We start from the raw sequence: 12,860 nt of genomic DNA, 5'->3' as shown, positions 1-12,860 counted from the left end.
GGCATGTATCAAAACAGTAGTAGATTTTCCAGTAAGAAGTTTACGAATTGAACAAATAATGCAAAATTTTCATACTTAAATTAGAATTATGTAGCATGAAATCTAATTTATTAACAATAATGACCTCAAGGATTTATTTTTAATGAAATTAAGCACTGGAGAAAGCTAATTGGGATTACTTGGATTCTAGAAAACAATAATTTATATATTTATTTCTTTATTTGCAGCATTTGTATCCCACATTTTCCCACCTATTTGCAGGCTCAATGTGGCTTACATTATGCCGAAATGGCGATCGCCATTCCGGAATGAGAAGTACAGAATATTATTACATTTAAAGTACAGAAATTAAAATAAGTTATAAGTAAGTAGATAAACAGTTCAATTCAAGTATTAAAGATCAAGGGTTAATGTATATCGTTCAACAGTAACAATGTGAATGAAGTAAACAAATAAAAAGAGTTGAATGTTATCTTGTTTTGGTAAAGTTTTGATGACCGGTCATTTATGAAGGATCCTTTAGGTAAATCTCTTTGAACAGGTTAGTCTTTAGTAATTTACGGAAGTCTGCCAAAACATGCATAATGCCTTCGATTTTCAGGATTCAATTTGTATAACAACCACCAATCAGATATAATCTGAAGTTTAGGACCAAATTCTATAAATAGCACTGAAAAATTGGCACCGATAAAACCTGCGCTATACCCTATTCTATACAAGGTGCTAAAAGTTAGACACCATTTATAGAATACGCTTAGCGCCGGGATTGCTGCCTAAATTTAGATGATAGGATTCACGCCAAATAAATCCTGGTGTAAATCCTCACATCTAAATTCGGTGCGGATCCCTCTTATACTATAACAGCACACATGAATTATAGGAACACACCTGACCCTCTCATGGCCTTGCCACTTTTTTGGAGTCACCCATAAAATTTACACATGGATCCCCATGACTAAAAATGCATGTGTAAACTTCAATTAATGCCAATTAGTGCTGATAATTATTAGCACCCAATTATTGGCACTAATTGGCTTGTTATTCAATTAAATCGTGCACTCACATTGGATGCATGCCCAAATTTGCACACACAATTTTAAGTGCCATTTATCAGTGGCGTTCCTAGGGGTGCTGACACCCGGGGCGGATCGCCGATGCGCCCCGCCCCCTGGGTGCAGTGCCCCCCTGAACAGCGCGACCCCCCCGGCGAAAGAACCCCCGGTGCACGCCGCTGGGGGGGGTGCCGCGCGCCTGTCGGCTCTTCGTTTCCATGCTCCCTCTGCCCCGGAACAGGAAGTAACCTGTTCCGGGGCAGAGGGAGCATGAAAATGAAGAGCCAACAGGCGCGCGGCACCCCCCCAGCGGCGTGCACCTGGGGCGGAACACTCCCACCGCCCCCCCCCCTTGGTACGCCACTGCCATTTATAGAATCTTGGTGTTAGTTTTTAACTGAGCCCATGTCAGCAAGGTTTCCACTATGAATTGTTGTCAATAGTTGTATATCAACCACAAATTTTTGTTTTTTTTAAACAGCGAGTTCTAGGGAATGGATCAAACCAACCAATGGAGCCATGAAGATATCGGTGCAAGTACTGAACTCTGAGGCACTCTACATTTAACTGAAAATGACTGTGAAAAAGAATCATTCCATTGATCACGAAAGGTACACAGTTGCAAAGAAGAACGGAACCCTTCAAAACCATAATCTGTTAAACCAATAATAGCCAACCTAAGCAAGAGCAAATCAAAAGCTGCTGAAAGAACTAACTAAATCAAAAGAATAGTAACGTAGTAGTAAATGACGGCAGATAAAGACCTGTACGGTTCATCCAGTCTGCCCAACAAGATAAACTCATTTACATGGTATGTGATACTCAGTGCTTTTTTTGTAGAAAAAAAGGTGCTGGTACTCATTATGGATGGGGTCACCACATATGACCCCACCCCTATTATAGCCACACCCACATTAGCCACACCCCTCATACCAGCCATGGCGCATTTAAACAGACATCATTGAAAATATTATACTAGTATAGGAGAAAAAATAACATGATTTTTTTTATTATAAATAATTTCTGTAAGCTGTTACAGCTCCAGTATACCCAGTGCAAAATAAGACAGCAGATGTAAATTCTCAAATTGGATATATTCCAAACACTAAAATGAAAATAAAATGATTTTTTTCTACCTTTGTTGTCTGGTGACTTTGTTTTTCTATCCATATTGGTCCCAGTCTCTGATTCTGTTGCTCTCTATCTGTTCTCTTAACTCTGTTTCCAGGGCTTCCTTTCCATTTATTTCTTTACTTTCCTCCTTTCTTCTTCATTTCTTGCCCTACATCCATAAGTAAAAGCTGGGTCCTCCGCCATGGAATTGACTGGAGGAGGTATAACGTGGATCCAGATTTGCCTATTTTCTCCATCCATGTCCAGTTTTTTGCCTCTCTTCCCTTTCCCTCATCTCCATCCATGTGCATCTTCTTCTTTTTTCTTTCCTCCCCTCCATCCATGTCCAGCATTTCTCCTCTCTCTTCCCTCCCCTGTATCCATATAAAGCAATAATTCTCTCTCCCCTCTCCTCCATCCATGTCCAGCATTTCTCCTCTCTCCCTTGCCCTCCCCTCCCATCCATGTCCAGCAATTCTCTCTTCCCTGCCCTCCCATCCATGTCCAGCATGTCTCCTCTCTCCCCCGCCCACCCCTCTTATCCATGTCCAGTGATTCTCCTCTGCCCCCTGTCCTCCCCTGCCATCCATGTCCAGCAATTCTCTCTCCCCTGCCCACCCCTCTTATCCATGTCCAGTGATTCTCCTCTGACCCCTGTCCTCCCCTGCCATCCATGTCCAGCAATTCTCTCTTCCCTGCCCTCCCCTTCTATCCATGTCCAGCATGTTTCCTCTCTCCCCTGCCCTCCCCTCTCATCCATGTCCAGCAATTATCCTCTCTCCCATGCCTTCCCCTCCCATCCATGTCCAGCATGTCTCCTCTCTCCTCTGCCCTCCCCTCCCATCCATGTCCAGCAATTCTCCTCTCTCCCCTTCCCTTCCCTCCCATCCATGTCCAGCAATTCTCTCTTCCCTGCCCTCCCCTCCTATCCATGTCCAGCAATTCTCTCTTCCCTGCCCTCCCCTCCCCTCCATGCCCAGCAATTCTCCTCTCTCCCCTGCCCTTCTCACCCCTCCATGTCCAGCAATTTGTTCAAACCCCAGCCCCCCCCACCGCCTGCCCGCCCTCAGTTCCTCGACTTTCCGTTCGTGCACCCATGCTCCCTGCCTTGAAATCTTTAGTTTACCCAAAGTTGCGGCGAACCGGCAGTAAAAGCAGCAGGCAGGCACTGGCAGGCAGGCAGGCTCGCCTCTTCATCACTTTCCTTCCCTCTCAGCGCGTCCCGCCCTCGTGGAAAGGAAATTACATCAGAGGAAGGTGGGACGCACTGAGAGGGAAGGGAAGCAACGAAGAGGCAAGCCTGCCTGCCTGCCTGCTGCTTTTACTGCCGATTCACTGCGACTTCAGGTAAATTAAAGATTTCAAAGCAGGGAGCACAGGTGCACAAATGGAAAGGAGCGGGCAGGTGAGCCGAACCTCACAAAAAAAGGTGCCGTACGCCGTACCGGTGCGTACCAGCACAAAAAAAGCACTGGTGATACTTTATATGTATACCCAAGTTTGATTTGTCCTTGCCTTTCTCAGGGCACAGACCGTAGACGTCTGGCCAGCACTGTTCTTGTACTAAGTTCTGAAGAAGCCCCTTAAAATTTGCACTCAAGCCCATCCCTATCTATTCAGTCACAATCAGGGCATAGAAAGTAGAAGTCTGCCCAGCTCCCGTTTTGTTTCCCAATTACCGGCGTCACTACCCAATCTCTGCTAAGATTCCGCGGAACCATTCCTTCTAAACAGGATTCCTTTGTGTTTATCCTACGCATGTTTGAATTCCATTACCGTTTTCATCTCCACCACCTCCTGCGGGAGGGCATTATGTTGGTCTAAATCTAAATTGGTCTGGATATGTGTTAGTCAGCCAATAATAACCATCGCTGTGCTATGATGTTTCCTAAATCCTGTTTGATGTGGATGGAAAACATTTGTTTTCACAATAAGGGCCCTGTTTACTAAGCCGTGCTGTAGGCACACTAGCATTTTTAGTGCACACTAAAAATTAGTGCTCGTGTCTCTAGCCTTAGTATGGGCTAATTTTTAGCGTGCGCTAAAAACACTAGCGCACCTTAGTAAACAGGAGCCTAAATTTTTCTAATTGTAATGAAATAATTTTCTCCACAAAATTTGATACAAATGGATAGTTAGATACTGGACGACACTTCATAAGCAACATTAATTTCTGAGTAGCATCTTTTAACCTTAGGCATACATGCAGCTTTCCAAACACTGGGTACAGAACTCATGTCCATGCTCAGAGAGATCCTCCTATGAAATAATTAGATAAGCAGGGACAGGATCTCATTGCAATGTAGTGGGTCTCACTGACTGTAGAAGTTTCTCGAGAGATAGAACAAAAGGAGAGGTAAATTGAAGAACAGGGGGATACTCCAGATAAAATCAAAATTTGAGATGCAGTGATAATACAATTAACTTGACTTGTAGATAATTGGTTTTATAAAATTATGATTTTGTCCAAGAAATAAGTAGTCAAATAATAAGCAAATAAAGCAAGAGTTATTAAAAGAAATTGATGAGCCTGTAAGAGATTTAAGCAAACTAAAGAGTATGGAGGAATCAAAGAATCGATCAATAAGCTTATTTATTTTATTTATTAGGATTTATTTACTGCCCTTTTGAAACAATTCATTCAAGGTGGTGTACAGTAAGAATAAATCAAACATAAGCAATAGACAATTACAGCAGTGAAAATATTCAAATAACAATGCAACGTATGGCATAGTACACAATCCAGCTTATAATCGAATGAGAAAAATGCCCAAGTTCCGACCTAAATCGGGAGATGGGCGTTTATCTCACAAAAACGAATAACGCGGTATAATCAAAAGCCGAATTTGGGACGCTTTCAACTGCACTCCGTCGCGGATGCGGACAAAGTTGACGGGGGCGTGTCGAAGGCGTGTCGAAGGCGGAACTGGGGCGTGGTTATCGGGCGAACAGAGATGGGCGCCCTTTCGCCGATAATGGAAGAAAAATATGCGATTTTAGCGAGAATTTAGGGCACTTTTCCTGGACCCTGTTTTTCCACGAATAAGGCCCCAAAAAGTGCCCTAAATGACCAGATGACCACTGGAGGGAATCGGGGATGACCTCCCCTGACTTCCCCAGTGGTCACAAACCCCCTCCCAGCACAAAATATGACGTTTCACAACTTTTTCTTTTCACCCTCAAATGTCATACCCACCTCCCTGGCAGCAGTATGCAGGTTACTGGAGCACTTATTAGGGGGTGCAGTGGACTTCAGGCAGGTGGACCCAGGCCCATCCCCCCCTACCTGTTACAATTGTGCTGCTTAATGCGTTAGTCGTCCAACCCCCCCAAACCCACTGTACCCACATGTAGGTGCCCCCCCTTCACCCCTTAGGGCTATAGTAATGGTGTAGACTTATGGGCAGTGGGTTTTGAGGGGGATTTGGGAGGCTCAACACACAAGGGAAGGGTGCTATGCACCTGGGAGCTCTTTTACCTTTTTTTTTTGTTTTGTAAAAGTGCCCCCTAGGGTGCCCGGTTGGTGTTCTGGCATGTGAGGGGGACTAGTGCACTACGAATCATGGCCCCTCCCACGAACAAATGCCTTGGATGTATTCGTTTTTGAGCTGGGCGCTTTCATTTTCCATTATCACTGAATAACAAAAACGCCCAGCTCACAAAGTAGCGAATAACATATGGGCGTCTATTTTTTTCGAAAATACGGTTGGCTCCGCCCCTTCACGGACCCGTTCTCGGAGATAAACGCCCATGGAGATAGGCGTTATCGTTCGATTATGCCCCTCAATGTCAACAAAGTACGTAATAGAACATTTTAATAGACAGCGTAGGGTATAAGCAAAGAAGGATAATATAGATAGGTAAGAGAGCAAGAGGAGTTAGAAAATAAGGTGACTAATTTAAAGAAAGTTGCATATGAGGTCAGACTATCACTTAGAGTAATATTCCCTCTTAGCATTGTTAATAGCGGATTTATATGAATTTGTACATTCTAAAATTAAAATTATTTAAAATTAATTCTTTCAGAGAAAGAATTAATTTTAAAGTTCATACAATGATTTACAAGATACTACACGGAGAAGCCCCTACCTACATGAATACCCTCGTTGACCTCCCAACCAGAAACAGTTTGGTGTCTTCCCATACTTACCTTAATTTACACCTTCCAAACTGCAAAGGTATCAGGTACAAATCCTTCTATGCATCCAATTTTTTCTTTCTGGGTAGCCAACTTTGGAACGCTCTACCAAGACCAATCCGAACAATTAACACCCTTTTGCCCTTCAGAAAAGCATTGAAGACCCACCTATTCAAGAAAGCCTACCGTAACAATTATACTAACTAAAGCGTGCCCACTTGATTCCTACCAACGATTGTCATATATTGATCATGTTTTTCATAATCCTCATTGCTATCCCTAATCTTTTCCTCTCCATATATTCCTCTTCATCTTCCCATGCCTACCTCCCTACACCCATTCCCTTTTACACCTTATTCCTCCTATATTCAATTTAATTCTACACCTAATTCCTCCTTTGTTCAATTTACTTATCTGCTAACCCATTATTGTTACGTTTACTACAAATTGTATATTCTTCATACGACTTGTAATTCTTTTATTGTTACTATGTAAGCCACATTGAGCCTGCCATGTGTGGGAAAGCGCAGGGTAGAAATGTAATAAATAAAAAAAATAAAATAAAAAATAAATGTCATTACGCTAAACAGTTACTTGTATAATGAGCATGTAATTGCTTGCAGTTATGGTATAGAATTGTGCCATATACGTTCTGGATGGTAGTTGTATAGAAGGTACTCCCAGGTGAGGTGGCAGAAGCAAATCAGTAACATAATTCAAGAAACAGGGTAAGCACAGAGGATCCCCAATTGCAAAGAAGTGAAAGGAAAACCAGATATGTGCACTGTCCGGGAATAAAGTGCTTAGAGACTAGATGGTTTATTAAAAAAGTTAAAAGACCTCAAAAGACTCGACACGGAGCCGTGTTTCGGCGGAAAACGCCTGTTTCTCCAAGCGTTTTTTGTTAAGCACCTCCGCGGTTGACTCTCTGTCTTTATTGTCATTCTAAGCTTATGCTTTGTACAATCACCTATTATCAGCCTTTTTAAAGGCTTGATTTGGTTTCCTTGCTAATGGTGCTTCACTCACTGGCTTACACAATAAACAGACTCCTGAAGCAGGTGTTTTCCGCCGAAACACGGCTCCGTGTCGAGTCTTTCGAGTACTTTTTACTTTTTTAATAAAGCATTTTTTATTACTCGCCTCCACAGTGTTTTGGAAGTGTTGTGTTGATCTCGCTACTTTTTTGCTGTTCTTTTATCTTTACCCTCGTAGTGGATCAAGTTTCTCCACTCTTGTTGGTTTTTGTTAGAGACTAGATGGGCCATAATGTCCCTTATCTGACATCAGATTCTATGTTCCTGTGCTATTGCAGAGGATATGGGCTGTCTTTTAAATACACCAGTGGGAAATGATGCAGAAGCTTTATATAGAGGAAAACATCCCAAACAGTGTTTAATGATTTTTAGCCCTAAATTCCATAAGCTTATCAAAAATGGTTTGTTCTTTAAATTGGATGTCTGTAGATGCAGCACGAATAGGTAGATCCAGATTCTATCTGCCGTCATCTTCTTATCTGTCAATCTTCAGACAATGAAGAGCAGAGAGATTCTCATGACCTGCCTTCAGAAGGCCAGAGTTTTTGCTGCCTAAGCTTACAGCAATTAATGATCAACAGGAATTACCAATAGAAGGGTCGTTTTGTAACAGGGTTTAGCAGACAAGAAGCGGCCTATTTTATAAAGACGTATCAGTGCCTATTCGTCTTTATAAATACTAGTACAATCTAGCAGCAAAATGTATTCATTTTTCTATTTATTCACCGCCTTTCAGCACTTACATTGAAGGTGTGAACTTTGTGGCTGCTGGTAAGATGGCGTAAATATTACATTGTACAATAATTATATTTCCTCCAACAGTGTATCCATATCAAGTTGTGCAGGGATTTTGGTACTGTTTGAGGGTGAAGAATGTTTGACTAATATGAAATTATGCAAAATTCTGTGTTCTGATGCACAGACCCAAGCGTTCTCAAATGTTTCTGTACAATATCATCAGAATTGTTTTATTCAGGTCCAATAAAAGTTATCAGAAACTACAAACAAGCTTGATAAATCATGATAACTTTGCATAAATGAAAGTAATTATAGACGTCTTGCAGTTCAAGCATCAAGGTCTTTGAGTAATTTTAATATTTGTTTTGCTGCTCAGTTATCTTTTTTTCATTCAAGAAAAATGTAAAAACCTATCTTTTTAAGACGTTTGTTGCAATTAGTTCCTGAATAAGATTTTCTATTTTTTATTTTGCTTCCGAGATTGTCTTGTTTTTTTGTTTTTGTTTTTTTAATTATTGTAAACCACTAAGAACCTGTAGGTTTCAGCAGTATAGAAGTTTACTGTAATCCAAGCTTGCACAGAAGTAAACAGCGATTATTTTCTGTAAGGTTACCCAGAACCTTTCTGAACTTGCCTCCCCTTTGCAGCTGGAGCTAAAGAGGAAACCCATGCCAGCCCTGAACTGCTACCTTTTCTCTAGATTACTGTTGAAAACCAACTATTTTGATGATCCCAAACTGTATTGAGAAAGTTATTTGAGCTCAGACCTATCTTGCATCTTCCTCCCTGAGTCACTGCAAATAATTACAAAAAAAAAAAAATTACAAAAAAAAAAAAATGAAGAAGAAGAACTTAGTGTGGGCACAAGAGGGTTGGATTCTGGCACTTGCTCAGGTTCAACCCCTCACTCCCCTGGGTTTCACAGTAATTTATGCTAATAAGCAGCTGTCATTTGTTTGCTTTTAGTTGGTATTGAGGAGCTCAGCAAATAGCAGCATCATAACACATGTGTAACATTCAGAACATCTATCTTATCTACCTATATGTTCCATTTTTTACACCCCATGCTGTTTATTAACATGTTCTATTATGTATTGTGTTGATATTAAGTCCTATACTATGCCATACTTTGTATTGTTATTTGAATATTTTTACTGCTGTAATTGTCTATTGCTTATGTTTGATTTATTCTTACTGTACACCACCTTGAATGAATTCCTTCAAAAAGACGGTAAATAAATCCCAATAAATAAATAAGTAAATGTGAACTGCATGTACAAAATATACTACTGTGTTATAATTAAGGACCAGGGGCCTGATATTCAGCCAGTTGCAACCTGTATTTTGCTGACCACTGCTAGTGTTAAACCCAGAAATTCAATGCCGGGCACCACATTGAATTTCCAGGTTTCCAGAGCCGGCTAACGCATAGCTGGTTAAGCACAATATTTAGCACTTCAGTAGCTATGGGTTACCACATAAAGATAGGACTGACTTTTATGTGGTTCTATTTATGTGATTAACCTGGCCGGTTAAGTGCTGAATATTGCAGTGGCATAGCCACAGGTAGGCCTGGGTGGGCCAGGGCCCACCCACTTAGGGCTCAAGCCCACCCAACAGCGGCACACCCTTAGCAGCAGCTGGTGGGGATCCCAAGCTCTACCAGCTGAAGACCTCCCTCTGTTGGTGCCAAAAATGCTGCTCTCCACTTCAGCAGTCTGAACTTCCTAAGCCGCGCATACTCAGTTTTCAGTTCATGCCTGCTGCAGACTGCTGAGGTGAAGAGCAGCATTTTCCTGCCAGCTGAGATTTTTTTTTTTAAGATAATGGGGGAAGACACTTGGTGCCCACCCACTTCTTGTCTAGGCCCATCCAAAACCCAGTACCTGGCTACACCCCTGGAATATTGGTACTTAAAAGGCCAAGTGCCGACTCTGCCCTGGAATGCTCCCAAAATAGCCAGTTTTCAATTCAGCGCTAATCGGTTAAGTGCCACTGAAAATTAGCAGTTAGCCATGGCCAGGCGATTTAACCAGCCACTTAAATCTCTTTATCAACCCCCCAGGTAGAGACGGGTATTGCTGGGGTACTTGCTGATGGGGTAATGTAAAAAGGTAGAGAGATTAAAAAAAAAAAAAGATGCCCGTCAACCTTCTTGAGTAAACAGGAGCTATGTTCATATGCAAGTCATCTCAGTTAGCAAAACAGAAAAATTGTGGTTGAAAACAAATGGTTCTTCCTTTTGTATCCCCATCCCAGAAACCGACTGTTTCCTTGTTTAGACTGTAGAGGGCAGCAGAGACCCTTCCTGCTAAATGTCCTGTCTGTCTTGACTAGACTGTAAACTGCACAGAGCAGGGTTCTGTAAAGCACTGCATACAACTTATAGCGCTACATACATAGTAGTAGTAGTATATATAAACCTATAGAAATAGCTAGAAATGCGGGGATATATGTGCTATAAAGTATTCCAAACAAGTAGAATGTGGAATTATATCAACCAACCCAATCATCAATTTCCACTCAAACAATCATAAATTGTATGCTAAAACAGGACAGCCTGCAGCCTAATTAATTATCTTATACCAGAAGGAAAAAGCCTCAGTGCCTGATCTAAAGTGTCATTTTCTTTTAAACCTTCTTGGGTTAATAACTTCATTGGCGGAATAAAAACCTTCCCTTAAAGTTAATTTGCATTTAAACAAAAATTATACCAAATTGTATCAAAACTTGTACAAATATACAAAACAATTATTTGTCAGAATAATGAAAAACGTATCAGTGTTCAATATTCAAAAAGACTTATCTGTATTCTCAAAAATGTTTCTCTGTTAGAAGAGCAAAGTCCCATCGGCGGTGGTCAAATTTTCTCTAAAAAAGCTGCATCAAGGAAAACAGGACCAAGCGTGGTAGGCCATTAATCTGCCTCATGAAATGCTAAGGATCAGGGGCGATCCCATCCCATGAAAATAGGGTCCTGAGAATTCACTCCTCTCCCACCCTCCCCCACCAATCCAACACAGCTCCATAGAAGCCTGTTTGCTCCAACCCCAATACTATAGGCTTGGTGTTCAGCTCAACAGCTGATTAGGACCTCCTATACACACAACTTCTAGAGAAAGAAGAAGAATCATTGACACATAGTGTAATCTATATTTATTGCCCCTCCCCCACCACCACCACTAGTAACAACTGTCTACCACCAGCCGACTAGGTCATACCACCATGTAAAATGAGTTTATCTTGTTGGGCAGACTGGATGGACCGTACAGGTCTTTATCTGCCGTCATTTACTTTGTTACTATGTTACCTGGTTTTTAGCACCACTTACCTTCATAACACCACTAAACACATAAGAACATAAGCATTGCCATACTGGGACAGCCCAAAGGTCCATCATGCCCAGTATCCTGTTTCTAACAGTGGCCAATCCAGGTCACAAGTACTTGGCAAGATCCCAGAACGGTAAAACAGGATTTATTCTGCTTATCGCAGAAATTTTCCCAAGTCCATCTTAATAAAGGCTTATGGATTTTCTTTTAGGAAAGTAGCCAAACCTTTTTTAAAACTGCTAAGCTAACTGCTTTTACTATATTCTCTAGCAATGAATTCCAGAGTTTAATTACAGCTGAGTGAAAAAATATTTTCTCTGATTTGTTCTAAATTTACTACTTAGTTGCTTCATTGCATGCCCCATAGACCTTTTATTTTCGGAAAGGATAAACAATCAATTCATGTCCACTCAGTATTTTATAGACCTCTATCATATCTCCCCTTAACCATCTCTTCTCCAAGGTGAAGAGCCCGATCTGCTTTAGCTTTTCCTGATATGGAAGTTGTCTCATCCTCTTTATCATTTTCATTGCCCTTCTCTGTAGCTTTTCTAATTTCACCAGTCAGATGACCTGAGCACTATTCGGGCAGTGCCAGGGTGGTCTAGGGAGAGCCAGGAGTTACACTATTAGTGGCAATATTCAATTCACTAACTGGGTAACAGTCTGGATAAAGTTAGGACTGCAAAGAGGCTTTAATCCAGGTACCAATCTGAATATCTCCAGTAACAGAGATAAGTGCCAGCAGCTGCGTTATTCCTGGATATTCCACTCTGATATCTAGGAATTCAAAGCTGTGGTGGTCAGCATTAAAAAAAAAAATACTGACCACCATAGGCTGACTATCAACCTACAAGATTTTAGCCTAAGGTGAAATAGCTTATTCTGTCACAGTTTTAATTCTAACGACAGAGCATTTCATAGTGTAGGAACCACTTCTGCAACAGAGCCAGCCTGCAATTCTACCAAACAAAATGTATTAGCTGCAGGAAGGCAAAGGTTCAAAGCCTGACTAAAGCATGACAGTGCAGAATGTTCTTATGGTCCATATGTACCTGAGAGGGAAGAGCATAACATCTAGCCGTGCCTACTGCATGACACTTCTTAACATTACTTTCAAAGGGTAGCCGTGTTAGTCTGGCATAGCACAAATGACAGAGGCAGGTGGTACCTTACAGACGAACCAATTTATTGAGGCCTGAGCTTTCAAGGACAGGAGTGCAGTTCATCAGAGAACCAAAACACATAGAGTCCACACTCACTGTTCATCAATGCATCATACATCCACTTATGATCTCTCATCCCCCATAATTCCACATTACTCATACATTTACCCACAGAAATATGTACACCATGTGCCTTTGTGTCTTAACACTGCCCTTAAGCTTCCCATTGTCTCCTCCCAATGTCTCAATGTTGATGTCCCATTGCGATATTCCTAATGATAAT

General features: G+C 41.5%; 1 protein-coding gene across 2 annotated transcripts in view; it reads right to left on the bottom strand.

Annotated features, from left to right (window-relative positions):
• TTLL10 (tubulin tyrosine ligase like 10) overlaps nt 1-12,860 on the bottom strand; it is a 113,155-nt gene that overhangs the window by 41,150 nt on the left and 59,145 nt on the right. The window lies entirely within an intron of this gene.

Source organism: Microcaecilia unicolor, chromosome 13 (assembly GCF_901765095.1).
Source record: "Microcaecilia unicolor chromosome 13, aMicUni1.1, whole genome shotgun sequence".
Taxonomy (NCBI): Eukaryota; Metazoa; Chordata; class Amphibia; order Gymnophiona; family Siphonopidae; genus Microcaecilia; species Microcaecilia unicolor.
This window is presented reverse-complemented; position numbering and strand designations above follow the sequence as displayed.